This window comes from Rhipicephalus sanguineus, chromosome 7, assembly GCF_013339695.2.
Source record: "Rhipicephalus sanguineus isolate Rsan-2018 chromosome 7, BIME_Rsan_1.4, whole genome shotgun sequence".
Classification (NCBI taxonomy): Eukaryota; Metazoa; Arthropoda; class Arachnida; order Ixodida; family Ixodidae; genus Rhipicephalus; species Rhipicephalus sanguineus.
Window position 1 is genome coordinate 172,171,396 of NC_051182.1, and position 6,000 is coordinate 172,177,395.

The following is a 6,000-nucleotide window of genomic DNA, read 5'->3' on the forward strand; positions in this document are numbered from 1 at the left end:
TTCGACTGCGTCCATATCTACTGCTACGAAATTTATCACAGCTAAAAAACCAACTACTTTTCACCTCATCACTTCATCTGTCTTGCGGGCCGACCTTACAAATCAGTTTTTTTTTTTTTTGCACTTTCACAAATAATATTTTCATGTCCAGTATTCACACCTGCGTCACATATTTCCTCTTATACATACTTTTTTTAAGAGCAGAGCTCTTAAAGCTTTTCGCCGCGCCGGGTGCTGCGAACAGTAATTACCGTCATCATAAACCGTTACGCGCTCGCTTCTTCCATCTGAACTTCTGCTTCGCTCCCAAAACACGGGCGCCTATTTCTCTAGTGTGGCCTGTAATAACCCTGTTGGGTGAGAGTAGAAAACGAGTACAGAGATAGACAGAGAAAGATACAGAGAGACAGAAAGAAAGATATTCTTAAAGAGAAAACCATGCCGAAAAAAAAAATTCTGATGAGGTGGCGTGATTCGATCCCGCGTACCCACCATCTAAAAGCGAGCATCCTAACCACTCGGCTATCCAGGCACGCTAGCAGAACATAGCATAGACGTTTATAGTATAGTATAGCAACGTGGCGGGAAAGGGAAGTGAGGGTGACGAGGAGAGATGTGAGGGTTATGAGGAGATAATTGAGGAGGGCTAAGGGTGCAACATAGCAAAGAGAGAAAGACAGAAATAGAGAGAAAGAAAGGGAGAAAGGACAGAAAGACAGAGTAAGAAGGGGAGATATATAAAGAGAGGGAAAGAAGTAGAAGGAAAAAAGGAAGCGATAAATAGAGAGAGAAAGAAAGAGGGGCATGAAGGAGAAAGAAAGAGCGAGAAAAGCCAAGAAATACATAGAGAGATAAACAAAAATATAGAAATAGACAGAGACAAAAAAGGACAAAATAACGAGAGGTATGAAAGAAAAGAAAGAGACGAAGAGAGAAATAGAAAAAGTAAAGAGAAACAAAGAAGGCCGTCCAGATCCGCACGTCCTTCAGGCCTGGCACCATTAGTGCGAAGCGTCACGCAATAACTATTCACGTGACAAAAACCACGTAAAATAGAGTCACATGACAAAAATCAGGTAACAGCGTGCAACATCCAGTCATCATCATCATCAGCCTGTCTACGCCCACTGCAGGGCAAAAGTTTCTCCCATGTTCCGCCAATCAACCCGGTCCTGTGCTTTCTGCTGCCACGTTATACGCGTGAGGGCGAGACAGGAAATTAGGTGGGTAGATGAGATTAAGAACGTCCAGTCACGTGAGTAAAATCACGTAACACTCACGCGGCTGAAATTGCATAACATGATGCAACCAGCCCCGTGTCTGGAATCATGCGCCATCATGCAACTCTTCGCGTGACTAAAGATCACGTAGCGTAAAGCAACATCTAGTCACGTGAGTACAAATCCCGTAACATTTTTTCACGCGACGAATATCGCGCAAGATGGCGTAATACCTAGCCACGTGACATGTTCCCACCAAGAACCACGCAACAGCTAGTCACGCGACTAAAATCACATCACGTAAGAGGTAGTCACTTGGCATGTCTTGCGACGTCAAGCCCAGTCTAGGCATGCAAAAAATGTTTAGCAAAGCAGTCCAGTAAAAAATGTTAGCTTATTTAGTGGTTGGGATTCCGAAGCTGGGCGCATGGAGCTTCACGAAAGCTAGTTCACGAAGTTAGATGTAATGCGTTCTGATTACAGAGCTCAGTACTGCAAATGACAGCAAACAAAAAAAAAACGCGTGTTGTGTTTTTTTGCAGTACGGATGGAACATGCGTCACTGTACCTCTTCGTAACAGTGAATGGATATACTTTTTCCGTTGTACTTTTTGTTTTGACAGAGCTTTCGCTTGGTATGCTCCTTTAATCCTATATGGAGTATATCGCCCGGAGGTTTCGGGGTTAACATACACCTAATGCCTTTTTTTATTTGTGGTGCCATAAGGATCTTGAGACAGGCTTACACAACCTGTTTGGAGCACGAATAGACACTGTACTAATGATAACACTGTTACGATAAGACACATATATCTACATACTCCTGATCTTTTTCAACACGAAAGTGTTTTTTGCCGGGGTCCACCAAGACTTCAGTGACGTATTTCCGTCACGGAAATGACGCCGAAAAATATACACAATCAGACGACAAAGAAAGAAAGTTCCGTCAACGGGCATCGAACCCACGACCGCTCGGTCCGCATCAACAGATGCCGGGCACGCTATCCACTGTGCCACGGTCACAGACTCTAGAGGCTTTACAAACGTGCCTTATATATATACCACTCTACCGGTCGGCGGGGTGGTGTTGCCCTCTGCGAGCGGTAAAGTAAAGTAATTTGTCATTACTGTGGCCTCCGCGATTAGCAGCTGCAACGCGTTACACGTTCCTCCCTTTCGGCGCGTTTTCAATAGAAGTTCAATTTTGTCAATGCCTTAACACACCGCGAGGTGGCTACCTTAGCCAAGCGTCGTAAAAGCGTCGGTCTCGCTCATAGCTCTGCGACGCGCACCTGCCTCACCTGGCTGTAACCTGGCGGCCTCACCTGGCGGCCGGCTACCGGGGCGGCACGACGCGCTTTGCGTCTTCCTCTAGTCCGGTCGTGGTGTTCAATCACATTTTAACGTGCCGCGGGATGGCGACCAAGTTCTGCGTCCAATATGCGACACTCTTCTGGCTATCACATCTAGTTCTCTGATTACGGTTTCACCGTTCACTTCTACAGCTACACAAGGGTTTGTTTATTGATTTAGCAGGGACATTAGTCGTCGGATTGGAGATGTACCGCCAATCATCAAAGTGGGCACATCCACGTTAAACGGTGCTATAGCGGCCAGACATCAATATGCATTGTGCAAACTCTCTTATATCAATGTACAGTAAACATACAGTTTCTTCTGTAAGGGCACGCTTTACTTTCGTGTTATTCCGATTCCTATGACGGAGGGATCAACCATGTTTTTTTGCAGGCACCCTTTAAGCATATAAATGGCGCTTACGGCAACCTCATTGTTGCATGTTGGCATTCTGAGTGTACAAAAGGACGAGCCCATTTAGATTACCAGTGCAGATATTTCTTTTATCGGAGAACTTCGTCAGAAATGACAGCGATGCTGGTTCGCTCGATTTATTTCTTTGTGCACCCTCGCGACCATTCCTCGACTAATCTTATCCGCTTCAGGACGACTGAGAGCGAGTACACGATAGTTTTAGTGAGGACGTGCCGACATTTATCTTAAACGAATACGAACAGATAAGATGGCTCCATTCTTTCCGAATGCGTTCCGTCCATTTCTCAGTTTCTTTGAAAAACGACACCTATAGAATGTCTGTCCCTATCTTGCACAAGATGACTGCCAGCAGAATCTCATTTGTTGTATTCACTGATAGGAAAGCGTCTACTGTTAGCAGCGATAAAGTTGAGTGAATTCGGCAGAAAATACATTCTATTTCCCGGCCTCTGTTCACCATTGTTCGTTTGCCGCTTTCAACAGAAGAAAAAAGAGCAGATTAGTTTGTTGAACTGGGCCTTGTTTACAAATATCTATGTTGTGATAACGAAAACACAAACACTACCGAATGTCACTGCGATATAAAGTAATCAAAATAAAATGGCAGCAACTTAGGGAAGCGTCGATCAGGAGCTATGTTTTCGGTGCTTGAACCAACGTAGAATGGAAACAAAATCGTAAAAATAAGCATTATTTCAACTTCCAATTTTAGTGAATATCAGAACAACGGAACATTTCATTTGATGCCTTGATGTACCCAAGACACAAATGCATTAAAGATGACATTGCTAGAAAACGGAAATGCAACGAACTGTGGCTTAAGCACCCACACTGCAGCCGCATTCTCTAAAATTATCAGAATGATTTCTTTCACCTTAGGAAGGTACAGTCTACAGTACAACGGTACATACTAGCTGACATACGTATCGGCGTCGAAATCTATCTATCTATCTATCTATCTATCTATCTATCTATCTATCTATCTATCTATCTATCTATCTATCTATCTATCTATCTATCTATCTATCTATCTATCTATCTACGTTATGGCTCTCTCATGGACGTCTCTTTAACTTGGTATGTACAAAAATTGGCATAGATGGACATGACCAAAACGATTCTCAGGTTACGATATGAAAAACCCACAGGATCCCTTATGTGTTCGCCTAAGATGACTAGAAGCCTTAAGCCACCTTTTATTGCGATAGCAATTATATGGACAGTCTCGGCTGATTTTTGCCGTCGCCGTCACCGTCGCCGCCGTCATGCTGCGTATATGTATATGTATATATCCATCAATATCCCAAAGAAAAATAAATCAGAAAAATGCTTCCGAAGCACGGAATCGAACCAGCAACCTCTGAATTCGCAGCGCGGTGCGCTAAGCACTATTCCACAAAGCGTACATCCCTCTGCCAGCTAACGGCGAGCGTTATATACACACCGTTTACCGTTTGCAGTCCTCCGAGACGGAGGCGCTTATAAGCGTTTCTTCATTACCAGCGAGATGGCGCTAGGAGCGCGCGGGCGCTAGAGTCACTGGAAAAATTTCAGAGTATCGCATCTGTTTTCCGCGCGCCGCCGCCGACGCGATTGGCTTACTCGCATCACGTGACCTCTCGCCGCCATATCCCTTCCAAGCGCTTTGGGTGCAGGCGCGTTCAATGCAGAGCGTGGCCGGACATTTAGTAGTAGCACGGTCCCTATAAGTACTTCGTCGCATTTTTAAACGCGTCATGCAGACAGGGGCGTAAGAAATTTTTTCGGGGAGGGGGGGGGGGCACCTTTTTGATGTGAAGGGGAGGCCTGGCAGGCAGATTGGTCGAGTGGCATTTCGTGCTATGTCATCATCATCATCAGCCTGTCTACGCCCACTGCAGGGCAAAGGCCTCTCCCATGTTCCGCCAATCAACTCGGTCCTGTGCTTTCTGCTGCCACGTTACACCTGCAAACTTCTTAATCTCATCTACCCACCTAATTCTTTGTCTCCCCCTCACGCGTTTGCCATCTCTTGGAATCCAGTCAGTTACCCTTAATGACCACCGGTTATCCTGCCGACGTGCTACGTGGCCGGCCCATATCCATTTCTTCTTCTTAATTTCAACTATGATATCCTTAACCCCCGTTTGTTCCCTGACCCACTCTGCTCTCTTCCTGTCTCTTAAGGTTACACCTATCATTTTCCTTTCCATCGCTCGCTGCGTCGTCCTCAATTTAAGTTGAACCCTCTTTGTAAGTCTCCAGGTTTCTGCTCCGTAGGTAAGTACCGGTAAGATGCAGCTGTTATATACCTTCCTCTTGAGAGATAGTGGTAGACTACCATTCATGATTTGATAGTGCTTGCCGAATGAGCCCCATCCCATCCTTATTCTCCTAGTTATTTCACTCTCATGGTTCGGCTCCGCGGTTACTACCTGTCCTAAGTAGACGTACTCCTTTACAACTTCCAGCGTCTCGCCACCTATCGCAAAGCGCTGTTCTCTGCCCAGATTGTTCCACATTACTTTAGTTTTATGCATATTAATTTTCAGACCTACTCTTCTACTTTCCGTATCCAGTTCAGTAATCATGAGCTGTAATTCGTCTCCCGCGTTACTCATCAATGCAATGTCATCAGCGAATCGCAGGTTACTGAGATACTCTCCGTTAACTCTTATCCCTAATTCTTCCCAATCTAGGGCCCTGAAAACCTCCTGTAAACACGCGGTGAATAGCATTGGAGAGATCGTGTCTCCCTGTCGTACGCCCTTCTTTATTGGGATTCTGTCGCTTTCTTTATGAAGGACTATAGTGGCTGTGGATGCGCTGTAGATGTCTTCCATTATGTTTATATAGGCTTCGTCGATGCCCTGATTCCGCAGTGCTTGCATGACTGCTGATGTCTCCACCGAATCAAATGCCTTCTCGTAATCTATGAAGGCTATGTATAGGGGTTGGTTGTATTCCGCGCATTTCTCTATCACCTGATTGATAGTATGAATATGGTCTA